Raw genomic sequence first — 17,304 nt, 5'->3', positions numbered from 1 at the left:
AGTTCAGACAGCGGACCTCAGCATGCATGTTTCCTGAGCATGCTCAGTTCAGACAGCGGACCTCAGCATGCATGTTTCCTGAGCATGCTCAGTTCAGACAGCGGACCTCAGCATGCATGTTTCCTGAGCATGCTCAGTTCAGACAGCGGACCTCAGCATGCATGTTTCCTGAGCATGCTCAGTTCAGACAGCGGACCTCAGCATGCATGTTTCCTGAGCATGCTCCGTTCAGACAGCGGACCTCAGCATGCATGTTTCCTGAGCATGCTCAGTTCAGACAGCGGACCTCAGCATGCATGTTTCCTGAGCATGCCCAGTTCAGACAGCGGACCTCAGCATGCATGTTTCCTGAGCATGCTCAGTTCAGACAGCGGACCTCAGCATGCATGTTTTCTAAGCATGCTCAGTTCAGACAGCGGACCTCAGCATGCATGTTTTCTGAGCATGCTCAGTTCAGACAGCGGACCTCAGCATGCATGTTTCCTGAGCATGCTCTCTGGGGTTTTCTCAGCCTGTGGTTACGGAGCATGCACGAGACTTTGGTAATCTCACGATACTTCGGGCGGGGGCTTAAGCAGCAGTACTGTAATGGCGTGCTTAGCTGGGCAGCAGAGCTTGCTTGTGGTGACATGTAAGTGTGTTTCCTGCTTATTCCGGTGTGTGGTCTCCGCCATTGTGCCTTTCTTCATGCTGTTTCCCGTGTGTGCTTTGTTGTAGATGTCCAGCTTCGGGCGTAGTGAGAAGAGGGGGGAGGTAAATCTAGGATTGTAGGAAGCCATTACCTGCTAGATGGAATCTAATGTGTCTGAATTGTGCGTTTCTACTATGGATGAATCGGTCCATACCGAACACAGTGTTTTATACATGGGTCAAATCAATGCTGTGACATTTCAGGAGGTCATTCATTCCTGTAAAGCTTGTAACCCTGCTCCCAGCAATGATTCATCTGCTGTGCAATTACCCTCAGAGGGTGAAGTCTATGAATCTGATGATTCAGCCCGTTCTGGCGGATTCCGAGACACGATCACGGCCGTGCGAGTGCTCCCTGAACACCCACTTTTGAAAAGCCCTTATGCAGTGGGATTGCTGCAATCCGGAGTGGAAATTAGATTAGATGATGAGATTTAGCGGTACTTTGCACGCTGCGACATCGCAGGCCGATGCCGCGATGCCGAGCGCGATAGTCCCCGCCCCCGTCGCAGCAGCGATATCCTTGATAGCTGGCATAGCGAACATTATCGCTATGGCAGCTTCACATGGACTCACCTGTCCTGCGACCGTCGCTCTGGCCGGCGACCCGCCTCCTTGTTAAGGGGGCGGGTCGTGCAGCGTCATAGCGACGTCACACGCCAGGCGGCCAATAGGAGCGGAGGGGCGGAGATGAGCGGGATGTAAACATCCCGCCCACCTCCTTCCTTCCGCATATCCTACGGAAGCCGCGGTGACGCCGGTAGGAGATGTTCCTCGCTCCTGCGACTTCACACACAGCGATGTGTGCTGCCTCAGGAGCGAGGAACAACATCGGACCGTCGCGTCAGCGTAATTATGGATTACGCCGACGCTGCAGCGATGATACGATTACGACGCTTTTGCGCTCGTTAATCGTATCATCCAGCCTTTACACACTACGATGTCGCATGCGATGCCGGAAGTGCGTCACTTTTAATTTGACCCCACCGACATCGCAGCTGCAATGTAGTGTGCAAAGTACCCCTTTGAGCTAAATTAGACGCCAAGATTTCCAAGATTTGGGAATCACCCCCTTCATTATTCTTGCAGTTGCTAAATTAGCAAAGAGACCTTTCCTCTGAACACGAGATCATGTCTTTTTAGTGCTGGTTAGTGAGGTATGTTGTAAGGGATTACTCACTATGAGAAGAAAAAAATAATCCAGCTTCCGGAATAATATAAAATCTTCAGCAAGCTTTATTTTAAAGGACGGAAAAAATACTTCTCATTACAAGGGATAAACTAGGGAGCCCATGTGCGGCTACGCGTTTCGACTGCTACCTGCGTTCTTTGTGAAGCCAGGCTTGACAATAAGTATTTTTTACGTCCTTTAAAATAAAGCTTGCAAAAGATTTTATATTATTCCGGAAGCTGGATTATTTTTTTCTTCTGTTGGATCCTTGCACTACCAGAGTGTTATCCTTGCATGCCGGACCTTGCCACAGCTGAGCTGGATCACCTTTTTCCCTTCATTACTCAGTATGGCAGCGCTTGACGTAGGCACAGGCACAAAGTTGTTTTGTGAAAAAAACCAAAAGATTTATTATAGTCCATAAATCTCCAACAAATGACTAGAAAACAGCCTTATCTTGGGCATAAAGATATAATAAGGCCTAAGCCACACGGTGAGAAAATCGGTGCGAGTGGAGAGCGATAAAACATCGCATTCCCCTCGGACCAATATTAGCCTGTGTGACAGCACACATGAGCGATTTATTTTCTCAGCCCTAATCGGACCAAGAAAACAATCGCAGCATGCTGCCACTGTAATGCGAGACTCTCTCTCTCACCCATTCAAGTGAATGGGGCAAGAGAAAACTCGCACTGCACTTGCATTACACCGGTATACCGCGAGTGCAGAGCGAGAATCACAATAGCCAACTACAGAGGAGAGGGGGAGAGAAATCCCTCCCGCCCCTCCTCAAAGCTGGCCCGCCCCCTGCAGCTGAGGTCCGCTCGCACAGTCGGACCTCAGACGCAAATATACTAGCATGGCCAGCGTGAGCCCAGTGTCATGCGAGCATCGCACTAGTGCCCCCGGCCTAAGCAAAACAGTCCATCCAGCAATTACAGGCTCATCCGGCTACAGATGTTTTCCACCCCGGTCTGCACAGGAACACCTGTCCGCTCAGTTTCACACAGCTTTAATTTCAAGGGGTGTTTTCACCTTCACTCCCAGAGAGCCCAATGAGGCAGGTGAGCTGCCTTTTATTGTGGAACTGAAGGTAAGGGAATGGCCAGACCCACCCAGCTCTAGTAGCCGTTCCTAAAACCTGGACCCAAAATCTGGGCCCATTAAAATACACATCTCAGCACTGCTGAAGCTTCTCCAGGTTCTACATCACCGAGCCCTGCCAGGACCTGTCCTGCTGCAAACTTACATATATATCTATCTGGACATAAGCGATTGAGGATAGTTAGTGGTAATATTCATATTTTGAACAGGTTCCTTACTTAGTATGAGAGATGTCTGTATTGTAGTGATTTGGAGAAAATTATCCCTACACTTAACAATTATTGTAGCAGGTTGACACGTGGTATAGATGTTTCTACCATATGAGACCACCGCTTCAAGTATGACTTGATCAATGGAAAGGTTATGCTAAGAGTTGGTGTTTCACAAGGTACAATGCTGCACACCTCACAAGCAAATCCAGTACTGATGAAACAGTCTGAGGCAGAATACACAGAGAGAGCCCGTTACATCTCTGGTATCATTCCTTTTCTTCATCTGGGTTAGATCTTCATGACTTTTCAGCTATGTCTTACCTCTACAGAATTCTGCTCAGACATTTTTGGCTTTTTACATGCCATGTATATAAGGACCGAGCCATACACTGTGCCCCCTGGTAGTACAAGCTGTGCCTTATGTGGCCTGAAATAAATATTAATTTACTATATTATAAAAATATAAATAATGAGTAATACACCACAACCTCTAAAAAGAATTACCATACACACTGTGCCTCAAAAGTATATGGCAATGAAGAGTACTTCCATTAATATTAGGAGAGTTCAGTCTGTTGTTCAATCAAGCACCATTATAAAAGATAATTGGGACTTGGCCTCTCTGGATGCAGCCAAGGCATTTGATTCTCTGTAGTAGAACTTCCTGATCGCCGCCTTCAAAATTTTGGATTCGGTCCCAGGCTCTGTAACTGGATTTAAATGTCATATCGGGCTCATAAGGCCAGAATGGTGGTTAATGGGGTCTCATCTGAGCCCTTTTGGGGTTGGGAAGGGGGACTCGGCAGGGGTGCCCTTTTTCCCCCGGCCCTTTTTGCCCTGTCCATTGAAGCTTTAGCAATTAAGATTTGCTCTAATAAATTGATATAGGGTATTCAAGTTGCTGATCGAGTGAATACCATCAGGATGATGTGATTTATATTTATGGATGATGTGGAGCAGTGTTTGTCTTTGGTTGTCTGCGTCATAAATGAATTTAGTAAATACTCTGGGTTAGGCATAAATTGGGATAAATCCAATCTGATGTCTCCTTCCCACTGCCCCACGACTCATCTGGATGCTCTATCCCTACTGCCCCACGACTCATCTGGAGGCTCTATCCCCACTGCCCCACGACTCATCTGGAGGCTCTATCCCCACTGCCCCACGACTCATCTGGAGGCTCTATCCCCACTGCCCCACGACTCATCTGGAGGCTCTATCCCTACTGCCCCACGACTCATCTGGATGCTCTATCCCCACTGCCCCACGACTCATCTGGAGGCTCTATCCCCACTGCCCCACGACTCATCTGGAGGCTCTATCCCCACTGCCCGACGACTCATCTGGAGGCTCTATCCCCACTGCCCCACGACTCATCTGGAGGCTCTATCCCCACTGCCCCACGACTCATCTGGAGGCTCTATCCCCACTGCCCCACAACTCATCTGGAGGCTCTATCCCCACTGCCCCACGACTCATCTGGAGGCTCTATCCCCACTGCCCCACGACTCATCTGGAGGCTCTATCCCCACTGCCTTTTAGTCTCTAATTTGAAATACTTGGGGATTATTATACAAAAGGATAGTAAACAGGATTTACATTCTAATATGTACCCTCCTTTGGAACTGGCCAAATCTAAATTCCTGTTATGGAGCAAGTTACCTTTATCGGTTCCATGGTGTATTAATTTATTAATGATGATACTGCTTCCTAAATTTAGCTATTTCCTTCAACATAGCGCTGTTCCTGTCGCTAAATCCTTTCTCATCTCTAAATACGTTAATCTCTGGGTTTATATGGGGCAATGAAGACCTAAATTAAAACTGACTACATTACAAAGATCCAAGTAAATGGGGGGGTGTAGCATTACCAGATTTTTTTTTTTTATTACTTAGCCGGCCAAGTAAAGATGCTTGGCTCTTATTTCCCTAATTTGGAGTGTCAATCTACTCTGTTTTCTGGAAACAGATTGGGTACGCAGAAGCTCCTGCCCATACTTAGATTAGCGCATTTAGATTTTAGATTTGGAAACACGCACTTTCCCTCGTTATCAGACCACCCATCATCCGTACTCTGGAGCTCACACGGCATTCTCTGTTTAGATTATATAGATGAGCAAAATGCTTTAGGCTATGTGCGCACTAGAAATGTGAAGTTTCTCAAGAAAATTTCTTGAGAAACTTCTGCCAGTGAAAGATTTCCGGACCTGCGGAAAAAATCCGCACCAAATCCGCATGCAGATTTGCCGCGGATTTGCCGCTGATTTACCGCGGATTTACTGCAGGTTTGTCCCTGCAATAAATAATAAAGATAATCGATAGACAGATAATGGATAGAGGGAAAGATGGATAGATGAATAGATAGATAGATAGAGGGATAGATAGATAGATGAGAAAAACCTATATAATGTTCCACCTCCCTGCATTTTCTAAGCTGGCACCCTTTAGTGACTTTCATGTGGCACTAAAGGGTGCTTAGCCTTGTATTTAGCCATAAAATAAATAAATAATTAAAAAAAACCGACGTGAGGTCCCCCCATTTTTTGTAGCCAGCTAGGGTAAAGCAGACGGCTGCAGCCTGCAGACCACCGCTGGCAGCTTCACCTTGGCTGGTAATCCAAAACAGAGGGCACCCCACGCTGTTATTTTAAATTATATAAATAATTTAAAACAAAAAACGTGCGGGTCCCCCCCATATTGGATCACCAGCCAAGGTAAAGCGGACAGCTGGGGTCTGATATTCTCAGACTAGGGAGGTCCACTGTTATTGGACACTCCCCAGCCTAAAAATAGCAGGCCGCAGCCGCCCCAGAAGTGGCGCATCCATTAGACGTGCCAATCCTGGCGCTTTGCCCCAGCTCATCCCGCGCCCTGGTGCGTTGGCAAACGGGGGTAATATATGGGGTTGATGCCAGATGTAATGTCACCTGGCATCAAGCCCTGGGGTTGGTGAGGTCAGGCGTCTATCAGATACCCGACATCACCAACCCAGTCAGTAATAATTAAAAAATAGACAACAAAAAAAGTTTTATTTGAAAAAACACTCCCCAAAACATTCCCTCTTTAACCAATTTATTGAAAAGAGCACAATCAATTCCACTTCCGGCGTAATCCAATAAGGAGGGGGGGGCACGGCGATCCATACCATAGTCGCTGTCCCAGTCAATGAAGAACAGAATGTTCCCCATTGGCTGGGAGAGCAATGCAGTGACCTGAGCTAACATCAATAGGTCAGCTCAGGTCACTGCAGGGGATGACGAGCGCTGCCATCAGGAGCATAGATGAGATCATTACCTTCTGTGATCATCTCCTGTACTGCTGACGTCAGCGCTGTCACTGACTTCTATGCCCGCCGCGTTGTCAGAAGTATCGCGAGAGCCCGTGACGTCACCGCTAGTGACAGTCTCGGGCCGCTCGCGAGACGGGCATAGACAGCAGTGATCGCGGTGATGTCAGGAGGCAGGAGATCGTCACAGCAGGTAATGATCTCACCTCCTGACAGCAGCGATCGTCATCCCCGCGGCTCCCAGCACTGCAGGGTGTCAGTGTCTGCCTGCGCTGCCGCGTGACAGGCTGCTGACACTGCGAGCAGACACTGATACCCTGCAGTGCAGTGTCAGTGTCTGCCTGTGTCAGTGTCTGCCTGCGCTGCCGCGTGACAAGCTGCTGACACTGCGGGCACACACTGACACCCTGCAGTGCAGGCAGCCGCGAGGCCGGAGCAGGACACAGACTGCACGGGCACCTGGAGGTCGCACGGAAGTGCTTCTGTGCGGCGTCCAGGGAGTGTGACGTCTGTGTTTACTCTGCTCCGCTTCCTCTTCCTGGCATAATGACATCGCTTCCTGCAAAACCGCAGGCAGCGATGAGCATTCCCGCAGGTAATTCGCGGCTATTCCGGTGGTATACCGCACATCATTGCTACCTGCGGAATACCCCCGGAATACCGCAGGTACCTGCGGAAATTAATGGACATGCACATTTTCTCAAGAAAGTTTCTCGAGAAAATTTTCTCAAGAAATTTTCTTGAGAAAAATCTGCACAGTGCGCACAACTATTTTTTTTTTCTCATTGAATTTCATGGGAAATGTCTGCACAAAGATTGCAGACATTTCTCAAGAAATTTCCGGGGCAAATCCGCGGGTAAATCCGCAGGTAAAAAGCTCTAGTGCGCACATAGCCTAAATGTCCTTTGACCAGATCTAGTCCAAATTTCGTATATCTAGGCATCATTTTTTAGGTACTTCTAGCTCAGGGCTGTCCAGCATCACATACAGCAAACATCTACAAACGATTTAATATCTTTCCCTTTGATTGGGATTCTTCGATCTCAGGGCCCTAAGGGTGGATATCCTCTTTATGCATATACTCGCTATCCGTGGGGAATGAGTCCTAGCCATTGACAGTCAGGGAGAAATGGGGGTTGTTAATTCCAGATTTCAAGAGGAGGATTGGGAGGAAGTTTTAGTATCCCCATCTAAGGTCTCCCCCTTGCAGTAATCAAGTGATTCAAATATATATATAGTGCACGAGGCATATTTAACTCCACTAAGATTAATTTGGATGCATCACTGGGTGACATCAGAGGTCTCGAGGTGTCATGGGGAGGACGCAGACTTTATCCACATGATCTGGAGCTGCCGGTAATTGCCCTACTTCTGGCGAGAGGCTGTCTCAATTCTATCCTCCCTAGCCTCTTTCCCCATACCCCACCTTTATTATAGGGGCCAGCTGCATCCTGCGAGTGCATTTGCCATTTTGACCTGTGTTGGCTGGTGGCTTTTTTTCTGGAGATCATCTTTCCCCATACTTTTTGATCCACTGCTCTGTCTTTTTGGAGTTTTTGGATGAAGGGTCATGGTCTCATCACCTCAGAATTTTCTGGAGTCTCTTTTTATGGCTAGGAAAATTATAGCCCTTCGGTGAATGGGCGACTCTCACCCAACTGCACGTGCTTGGATAGAGCTGGTCAATGCAATGATTCCTTTTGAATGGACTGTATCCCAGAATATAGGGTGCCCCTGAAATCTTTGCCAAGGTCTGGGAGATATGGCACTCATCCCTCTGACGTTATCCACCTGATTATAGTGATTCTTGTCTTTTTATCCATGTGATGTACTTTATTTATAGACTGAGATCTGTTTCATATACGTGTCAGGTCGGCGCCCAATGACAGAAGCCGCTATACTGTTACTCTAGCTCCTGATAAGATGTTTATATACGTCAGGTACGTCAGTTATGTAGTCTAGTCATGCTGGGTAGTGACACTGCTGCCTCGTATCAGATTGTATTGTGTTCATGTCTACTGTAGGTGATGGCTCCCTCTTGTTCTGTATTGCATTCTTGTACACATGTTTTACATATCTTTACCTTGTACCTGTTGTTGTTATGTCGCGGGCGGGGAGGGAGCCGTCGCTGCTCGCGCTCTTGCTGGCGCTCGGGTCCGGCGCTGCTGCTCGGTGGCTCGAGCGGTGGGCCGGATCCGGGGACTCGAGCGGCGCTCCTCGCCCGTGAGTGAAAGGGGTAGTTCGGTTTGGGGATTTGGTCCGTGACGCACCCATGGTTTGTGGTGAGGTGGGGCACCACCGCTGCTGGTGACGGGGATCCCGGGAGCGATGGCAGGAGCAGCTGGGATGTTGTTTCCCCCACCTGTGGGTAGGGGGTTGGTTGTCCCGGGGCCCACTAAGGTGTGACGGGGAGGTACGGTTGGTGAGGTGCAGGGGGGGGGGCAGCGCGGTGCCGGATGACACGGTGGTACTCACTCAGCCAAGAACAGATGCAGAGTCTCCGGTAAAACAAATGGCTGGATGGACTGGTCCCGCAGCCGGCTGCTGTGGTTTCTCCCAGACGGTTGGTGGTGGCTGCCTTTCCCTGCACCTTTTGTGTAACTTCGGTCCCGATGGCTTCCCACCAGTAAACCCACTCCCCAGCGTGGATATATGCCGGAGGACCCCTTTTGCCCCCAGCTCTGGCCCTGGGAATTCTAGCTGTGGTGGTAGCTGTATTTCCCTTGTGCTGTTTGGACGGTTGCCTTCAATCGGGTCTTGGCTGTTTGGAAACCCCTGGGGTTCCGGTCACTAACGGATTTGACCCTGTTTAAAACGGCGACTCCAAGCCTGGACGGGGCCCGCAGGCCCTGCCGGTTTGTGCTGGCTTCTCTTCGCTCCCTGGTTCGGTACCGCGGGCCACCGCCCGTCCCCGTCCTACGGTTCCGCGTCAAATCTGCCTCTCCTGCAGATGGCCACCACAGTCTGCCAACCTTGCTCTTGGTGCCCGGGCCACGTACCCAGATACTGTCAGTCTGCTCCTCTACTACCACTTCACTCCTCTCGCTTTCACCTCTCTCACTCAACTGCCTTCCTTTCCCGCCTCCAGGACTGTGAACTCCTCAGTGGGGTGGGCCAACCGCCTGGCTCCGCCCCACCTGGTGTGGACATCAGCCCCTGGAGGGAGGCAACAAGAATTTGTGTCTGACTGATGTGCCTATCTCGGGGTGTGGGGTGTGTTGTTGCAGTACCTGTGACGACCTGGCTAGTCCAGGGCGCTACAGTTATATTTAGTTGTTTAATAAACAAATTTAAAAAAGTAAAGGACAATATGCATCATACCTCTAAAATTAATAACTTACAGTGCCCCAAATTCTTTATGTAAAATGGGACCACATCCCCAAGATATTAATAAGAATATACACTGCATCAGCAGTCCTCTTAATACTCCTCAGGTGTCGTGACAATGTTAAAGTGAATCTGTTACCAGGTTTTTGCTCCCCCCACTTGACAGCAGCATAATGTAGGGACAGAGGTCATTATTCCAGCGATGTGTCACTTACGGAGCTGTTGTCTGTCATTTTGATAGAATCAATGTTTTCTCTGCTGCAGATCTAGCAGTTACACAGAGCTCATGAATATGCTGGACTACCCGGAAGCAGGCCAAGTAGCCCTGTAATGATAATCTCCTGCTGATTAAACAGTGATTCTCAAAACTACACTAAGCAGCCCAATAAGTGACACATCACTGGAATCCAGGTATCTGTCTCTACATTATGCTGCTCTCAGAGTAGGTAGCAACAGGGGTGGCAAGCTTAGGCAAGAACTCCCTGGCCATCAGTCCAGTGAGAAGATCATTAAAGGTGCAAGGGAAATCCGACTGTGAACAACTGATTCAGGAGAATTGTTGGGAGCCAGGCTGATCCTATCCCTGAGGTCGTCAGCCTATTCATTATTTTGGAGTCATTTCATCAAGGAAGTGTACATGCTCCATTACATGATCTTTTCATAGCATACCTGAATGTAATGGGGAGCTAAGCTTATGTGTGCCGACCCCGTGCCAGCAGCCGGCGCTGCTCGGATCCGTACCTGCTGTGTGGCTCGAGGGATCCTCCAGACCCGGGGATCATGCGGACACGCCGAATGAAAAGGGGGACGTAGTTGTACGGCCTTGGCCGTATTTGGTTCGCGACGCCACCCACTGGGTGTGGTGAAATAAGACACCACTGCTGCTGTTGTGGGATACCCGGGGGAGATATAATGGCAGCTGGATGTTAACCCCTCCGTGGGTAGGGATGGTTGCCCCGGGGCCCAGTGTCTCTGTGCAAGGTATGGCGATGGCAGGGGCTTGCGCGCCCGGACGGACCAGGGGATGTTTGGTTACTCACAATTAAATGAACCACACGAGTCTTTTGGTAAACCAAGGTGCTGGTGGCCGGCCGCCACGGCCGGTTGTACTCTGGTCCCCCACCCGGGCTGGTGGTCGCCGTCTTTTCCTCTGCACTAGTTGTGGTTGTGTTTTTAGACTTCCCGGTATGAAACATGGGAGTCCGCTCCCGCCTTTCTGTGTGCCTGAGGAGCCGTGCCCGCTGATGCTGACCCGTGGGATCTATGGGCCCTGGCGGTTGCACTATCCCACTCTGTGGGTGATTGTCTGCTTTTGGGACTTTGGTTGGGACAGGACCTATAATCCTGCCCTCAATCGGTTGATTAGCTAGGCCGTTGGTTCCGGTCCTGGCTTCAGGGTCCGAGTACCCCCTCTGTGCAAGGTTTCCGGTCGGGTCTCCGGTGTCGGTACCGGCGGGCTCCAACCCTGCTTCAGTCCTCCTCGGATTTGCCGAGCCGTCTTCCCGTCTCCTACTGACAGAGACCACCATCTGCCACCTAGCCAAGGTACCAGGGCTCCGACCCTGGCACCGTCCAACTTGAACTTCTCCGCTGGAGCTACACCTAGCCCCAGCCTCCACTCCTCTCAACTTGAACTACAGCTTAATCTGCCTTAGACTGACTGCTTTCCTGCCCCGGGTTGTCTAGACCCCTAGGTGGGCGTTTCCTAACTGCCTGGTCCCGCCCACTGGTGTGCCTGTCTTGCCCTGAGGGGGGTGACTAGGGTTTCAGGTCAGCTGTATGTGACCTAGGTGAGGGAAGGTGTTATGCGGGGGCCTACTGTGTGACTACCTGGTTTTGCCAGGGCGTCACATTTCCCCTAGGTTTAATACAGACCGTCCGCGGGCTGTCCGACCACCAACATTTATTTAACGGGAACTGAAAATAGAAAAAGAACATTTTACAACCATAATAACAGTGGTACATTTGTTTTTCTTCCCTTATGGGAGGCACTTCTTAAACGTTACACATGCAATCCGGGATGGGATGGACCGGGTCCTTCTCACCTCACCCCCCCCCAAAACAACCTGCCCCCTGGTGCCACCGCTAAGCAATGGTGTGCACTCCTTGCCCAAGTCCAGGACAGGGCCGGGTAAAAAGTTCCTTACCCGGCAGTCTTTTTCAAGGGTCCCACGTCCAGGGGACCCCTGACCCGGAGGGTAGTCACTGGTTTTGGTGGTGACTTGGCCTCGTCGACTCTACCGCAGGCCCTTCCTCCAACCAGCCTCTCCAGAGACTGCAGCAGGGTGAGAAGGTTGGTCAGGGACTATTTACAAGGCCCAATAGTTTTTGGATTGGCCTGCCAGTTCACGGCCATGGTCCATTTTTAAAACTTTTTCAACCTTTCTTTAAATTGGGAACGGTCCCAACAGGGACTTGCACTTGGGGTAGCCAGTGTTTCGCTACCACTGCTGCATGGGGCCGTATGGCTCACTCGGCACCCTGGATTCAGCACCCCTGGACCAGCTGAAATGCATCCCAGAACTCTGAACTTCTATCGGGAACGGCGGTGGTATAGCAGGTGATGCTGTTGCTCCGGGGAACTGTGCTTGCCGGCACTCTCTCACCACGTAGGGAACCGGCTCCGGGCAGGTCAGCGAGGTCGGGATGGTCTGGGTACCTCTCTCCCGACGCGACGCTGTATAGGCAGCTCGGCTCTCATGTGCCCACACCACGGCCACCATTCTCCGGACCTCCGCTTTCCACTCCAGCACTTGCTGGTGCGACTGCGATCGCACCCGGACACAGAATCTCGCCAGCTCCCGCTCCAGCCAGGCAGCGGTTCCATCGGTAAGCGATCTGATTCGTGTTCTTCTGCGGGAATCACCACTCCGCCTCGGGGCGCCGCCATTCCAGCGGTTGGCGCGGCTCCACCATCAGGATTAGGCGCAGACATCTTCCCGCTTCTCCCCCTTGGTCTTTTGCAAGCTCTCCCTTGTGCAGCAGGTCAGTTTCGTTTTCGGCCGTGTTCCCAGGGGGCGGGGCTTCAGCTTTGCGCCCTTTCTTGGGGGAGAAAACGCTGGGCTGTAGTTTTTCGCGCCTAAAAATGGCGGCAAAAAACGTCGACTTCTGAAAATGTTTCAACGGTTCACCGCTGACTGTCCAATTCAAGGTGCACTTCCACCAGGTAGGTGGATGAGTTCGAATCCTGTTCGTGACGCCAAGTTTCGGGGTGTGCTGCGCCCCATGCTAGCAGCCGGCGCTGCTCGGATCTGGACCTGCTGTGTGGCTCGAGGGATCCTCCGGACCCGGGGGTCACGCGGACACACCGAATGAACAGGGGGACATAGTTGTACGGCCTTGGCCGTATTTGGTTTGTGACGCCACTCTCGGGGTGTGGTGAAGTGGGACACCACCGATGCTGTTGTGGGATACCCGGGGGCGATGTAGTGGCAGCCGGATGTTAACCCTCTCCGTGGGTAGGGATGGTTGCCCCGGGGCCCAGTGTCTCTGTGCAAGGTATGGCGATGGCAGGGGCTTGCGCGCTCGGACGGACCAGGGGATGTTTGGTTACTCACAATTAAATGAATCACACGAGTCTTTTGGTAAACTAAGGTGCTGGTGGCCGGCCGCTGCGGCCGGTTGTACTCTGGTCCCCCACCCGGGCTGGTGGTCACAGTCTTTTTTTCTGCACTAGTTGTGGTTGTGTTTTTAGACTTCCCGGTATGGAACACGGGAGTCCGCTCCCGCCTTTCTGTGTGCCTGAGGAGCCGTGCCCGCTGATGCTGACCCGTGGGATCTATGGTCCCTGGCGGTTGCCCTATCCCACTCTGTGGGTGGTTGTCTGCTTTTGGGACTTTGGTTGGGACAGGACCTATAATCCTGCCCTCAATCGGTTGATTAGCTAGGCCGTTGGTTCCGGTCCTGGCTTCAGGGTCCGAGTACCCCCTCTATGCACGGTTTCAGGTCGGCTGTTTGTAACCCTGTGAGGGACGGTGTTATGCGGGGGTCTAATGTGTAACTACCTGGTTTTGCCAGGGCGTCACATATGACTGGACACTACTGCTGCAACCAGCATCAGCCATCTGACCTGTTTCAGCTCCTTTAGGCCCTGTGCGCACTTGCCGTTTTTTGTCGCGGATTTCCTGCGGATTTGCTGCATGTTTTCGCATAACATCTCTGCAGTGAATCACCAGCAAAACCTATGGGGAAAAAAATGCTGTGCGCACTATGCGGATTTTGACAGCTGCATGTTTTGCTGCGGGATTCCCGCAGCAAAAACAATTGCATGTCACTTCTTTTCCGCAGGTAGCTGCAGGATTTCACTGCATTGACTTCAATGTAATCGTGAAATCCCACAGGGAATAACGCAGGCAGCAAATTCTGTGCGGTTCATTGCATTTTCCTGCGTTATTCCCTGCGGTATTTCACGTTTTCGGGACATAGTGATCATCACTGCCTGCGGTTTGCAGGGAAGTGATGTCATTATGACAGGAAGAGGAAGCGGAGCAGAGAGTAAACACACACATCACAGACACATCACACTCACACCGAGACACAGCACACACACACATCGTACTCACACACACATAGAATACACATAGAAAGCAAACGGACATATAGAAAAAAAAACATGTGGGCTCCGCTGTATTTTTACCGTCCAGCCGAGGTAAGCACACAGCGGCGGCCCGGTATTCTCAGGCTGGGGAGAGCGAGGGGCAGGGTTAATGTCCCCCGCCTCCCTCCCACCTCCCGCAGCCGAGAATATCAGCCGCAGCTGCCCCGGGACTGTCTCATGCATTATGCGGCAGTACCGAAGTGTGCCCGGCTCTTCCTGCTGCCGTGATGCGGTGGCAATCAAGGTAATATAAGGAGTTAATGGCGGCGGATCACCGCCACTAAGTCCAGGCTTGATCATGGCAGCGTCTATGTGACAGCTGACATGATCAACCCGTAAGTAAAGTGAAAAAACACACACACCGAAAAATCCTTTATTTTAAATAAAACACAAAAAAGCCCCTGGTTCACCCGTTTATTAACCCCCCCCAAAACGCACCGCTCCGGCGTAATCCACGTCCTGCGATGCTTGCATCCAGTCGCGACTGACATAGAACTCAATGCAGCCTCGCAACGAGACAGCAGAAAGGTAATTACCAGTCATTTCCCACGGCCGGTAATGTGAACTCACTACCGACCGAGAGAAATGCAGCGTGTGCTCACAGGGACTCTGTCCCTCTGTCTGTCCCTCTGTCTGTCCCTCTGTCTGTCCCTCTGTCTGTCCCTCTGTCTGTCCCTCTGTCTGTCCCTCTGTCTGTCCCTCTGTCTGTCCCTCTGTCTGTCCCTCTGTCTGTCCCTCTGTCTGTCCCTCATCTCAGAAGGAAATTATTTTTTTTTTTCTTCTTCAATGTGCTTTATTGCATTGAATGCATTAAAGCACATGTACCAACCCGCACGCTGCAAAACCGCGGCAATACCGCGGTAAAACTGCGTCAAACCGCATTAGGTTTTCGGGTGCGGTTTGCCGCGGTTTTTTTACCGCGGGTGCAGTAATCTTTCAGACCTTGCGGAATTTTCTTAAGAAAATTCCGTTTTCCAGTGCGCACAGGGCCTTACTCCTCAAAATACCTACACAAACTTTCTTAGAGCCCCCAAAAAACACAATTACCCAAACCACAACGTATTCTTGCTGTGATGTTATGGTAATCATGTTAAAGCCATACAGACTGGGTTCTGGGACCACAAAAAGCATTTATTTTGTAATTAAAAACTATCAAAAATATAGGGCTTAATTTGGCATCACGGATCTTTACCAAAACTGCAGTGAATCTGATCACTGACTGAGGAGCATCTATGTAGCACCGTGCCTGGACAATTGGTTGGTGAAAGACACTCGGAAGATCTGCTGCTATCCCATCTGCAGAGATCCTTGAGATTTCTACAAAACCATGGGTTCTTGGTGAGCAGTGAAAATCTTCATCATCTCGGGTAACATAGGTTTTGAGATTCATGTCAAATGTCTCTATATGTGTTTCAGGAGAGAATCTTGAGGCTGATGTCCTTAGTTCAGAACCTAATATGTTATCCAGAGACTTCAGTGTAGAAAGTTAAGCTTGGGCATCCTAAACTAGTAGACAGATGCTGTGCCATGGTCTAAAGCCCACAGGGAAACTTGGATGAGACATTCAGGGCCAGTGGCCTCATTCTCCTCTTTGCCCAGACAAACGGATTGTTATATCTCAATCACACACTGATCTCTGGCAAATCTCTTCGACCTCTTCATCCAATAGTCCTAAAACTCAAAAGCTCAGATTGTGGCGGGGCTTGTGTGTGCAAGATGTTTAGAGGGAAATTGTGATTGGGTTCAAAAGAACTGTAACTAGCAAGAATCAAAGTGAAGGAACTCGGAGAGGTCTTTTTACAGATCTGTTACCTCCAACATCATGGATTTATATGGAATCTGCCACCAGGTTTTTGTTACACTGAGAGCAGCAGGATATAAGGTTTATTAAACCACTAGAAGGTGGCCCGATTCTACGCATCGGGTATTCTAGAATTTACGTATTGTGTAGTTCATGTATGATTTTTGTTATATATATATATATATATATATATATATATATATATATATATATATATATATATATATATATATATATATATATTAGATGTTGTTGTGTGTAGTTACCAAGTGTTTGTGTAGGCGCTGTACATGTTCTGGGTGTTGTCTGGGTGTGACGGGGGGTGAGAGCGGTGTTGTATGTGTGTTGCGTGTGTTGCGTTGTTTGTGGAGCGCTGTGTGTCTGTAGCATTGTGTGTGTTGCGCGGTTTGTGTGTGTGTGGTGTGTTTTGGGGGGAGGTATGTTTTGTGCAATGTGTGTGTTGTGCGGTATGTGCGTATATTTGTGTGTGCCGCGGTGTTTGTGTGTTGGGTGTTATGTGTGTGCAGCGTTGTCTGTGTGTGTGGGTGTCTGTGTAGGGCAGTTGTTTGTGGTTCCCAGTGTGTGTGTGTGTGTGGTGTGTTGTGCAGTGCGCGCGTGTGTGTGTGTGTGTGTGTGTGTGTGTGTGCATCAGCCTCTCTTCTCTCAGCCTACCTCTCCCAGCCTCCCTCCTCCCAGCCTCCCTCAGCATCAGCCTCCCTCTCCCAGCCTCCCCAAGCATCAGCCTCCACCAGCATCAGCCTCTCTCCTTCCAGCCTCCGCCAGCATTAGCCTCTCTCCTTCCAGCCTCCTCCAGCATCAGCCTCCCTCTCACAGCCTTCCCCAGGATCAGCCTCTCTCCTCCCAGCCTCCGTCCTCCCAGCCTTCCCCAGCATCAGCTTTCCCCTCCCAGCCTCCCTCAGCATCAGCCTTCCCCAGCATCAGCCTCTCTCCTCCCAGCCTCAGCCTCTCTCCTTCCAGCCTCCCCCAGCATCAGCCTCTCTCCTTCCAGCCTCCCTCAGCATCAGCCTCCCCTTTCCAGCCTTCCCCAGGATCAGCCTCTCTCCTCCCAGCCTCCTTCCTCCCAGTCTCCCCCTCCCAGCCTCCCTCAGCATCAGC

At 50.5% G+C, this 17,304-nt stretch overlaps 1 protein-coding gene across 2 annotated transcripts in view; it reads left to right on the top strand.

Annotated features, from left to right (window-relative positions):
* The first annotated feature begins 521 nt into the window (after positions 1-521).
* The window catches only part of LOC142311113 (uncharacterized), a 60,753-nt gene continuing 43,970 nt past the window's right edge, over positions 522-17,304 (top strand). Inside the window, exon 1 of one of the 2 annotated variants that reach the window (XM_075349231.1) lies at positions 522-542. The gene's annotated coding sequence lies outside the window, so the exon portion shown is untranslated. The other variant, XM_075349230.1, reaches the window with a different exon arrangement.

This window comes from Anomaloglossus baeobatrachus, chromosome 5, assembly GCF_048569485.1.
Source record: "Anomaloglossus baeobatrachus isolate aAnoBae1 chromosome 5, aAnoBae1.hap1, whole genome shotgun sequence".
Taxonomy (NCBI): domain Eukaryota; kingdom Metazoa; phylum Chordata; class Amphibia; order Anura; family Aromobatidae; genus Anomaloglossus; species Anomaloglossus baeobatrachus.
Note: the sequence above shows the minus strand (reverse complement) of the source record. Positions and strands in the feature narration are given on the sequence as shown.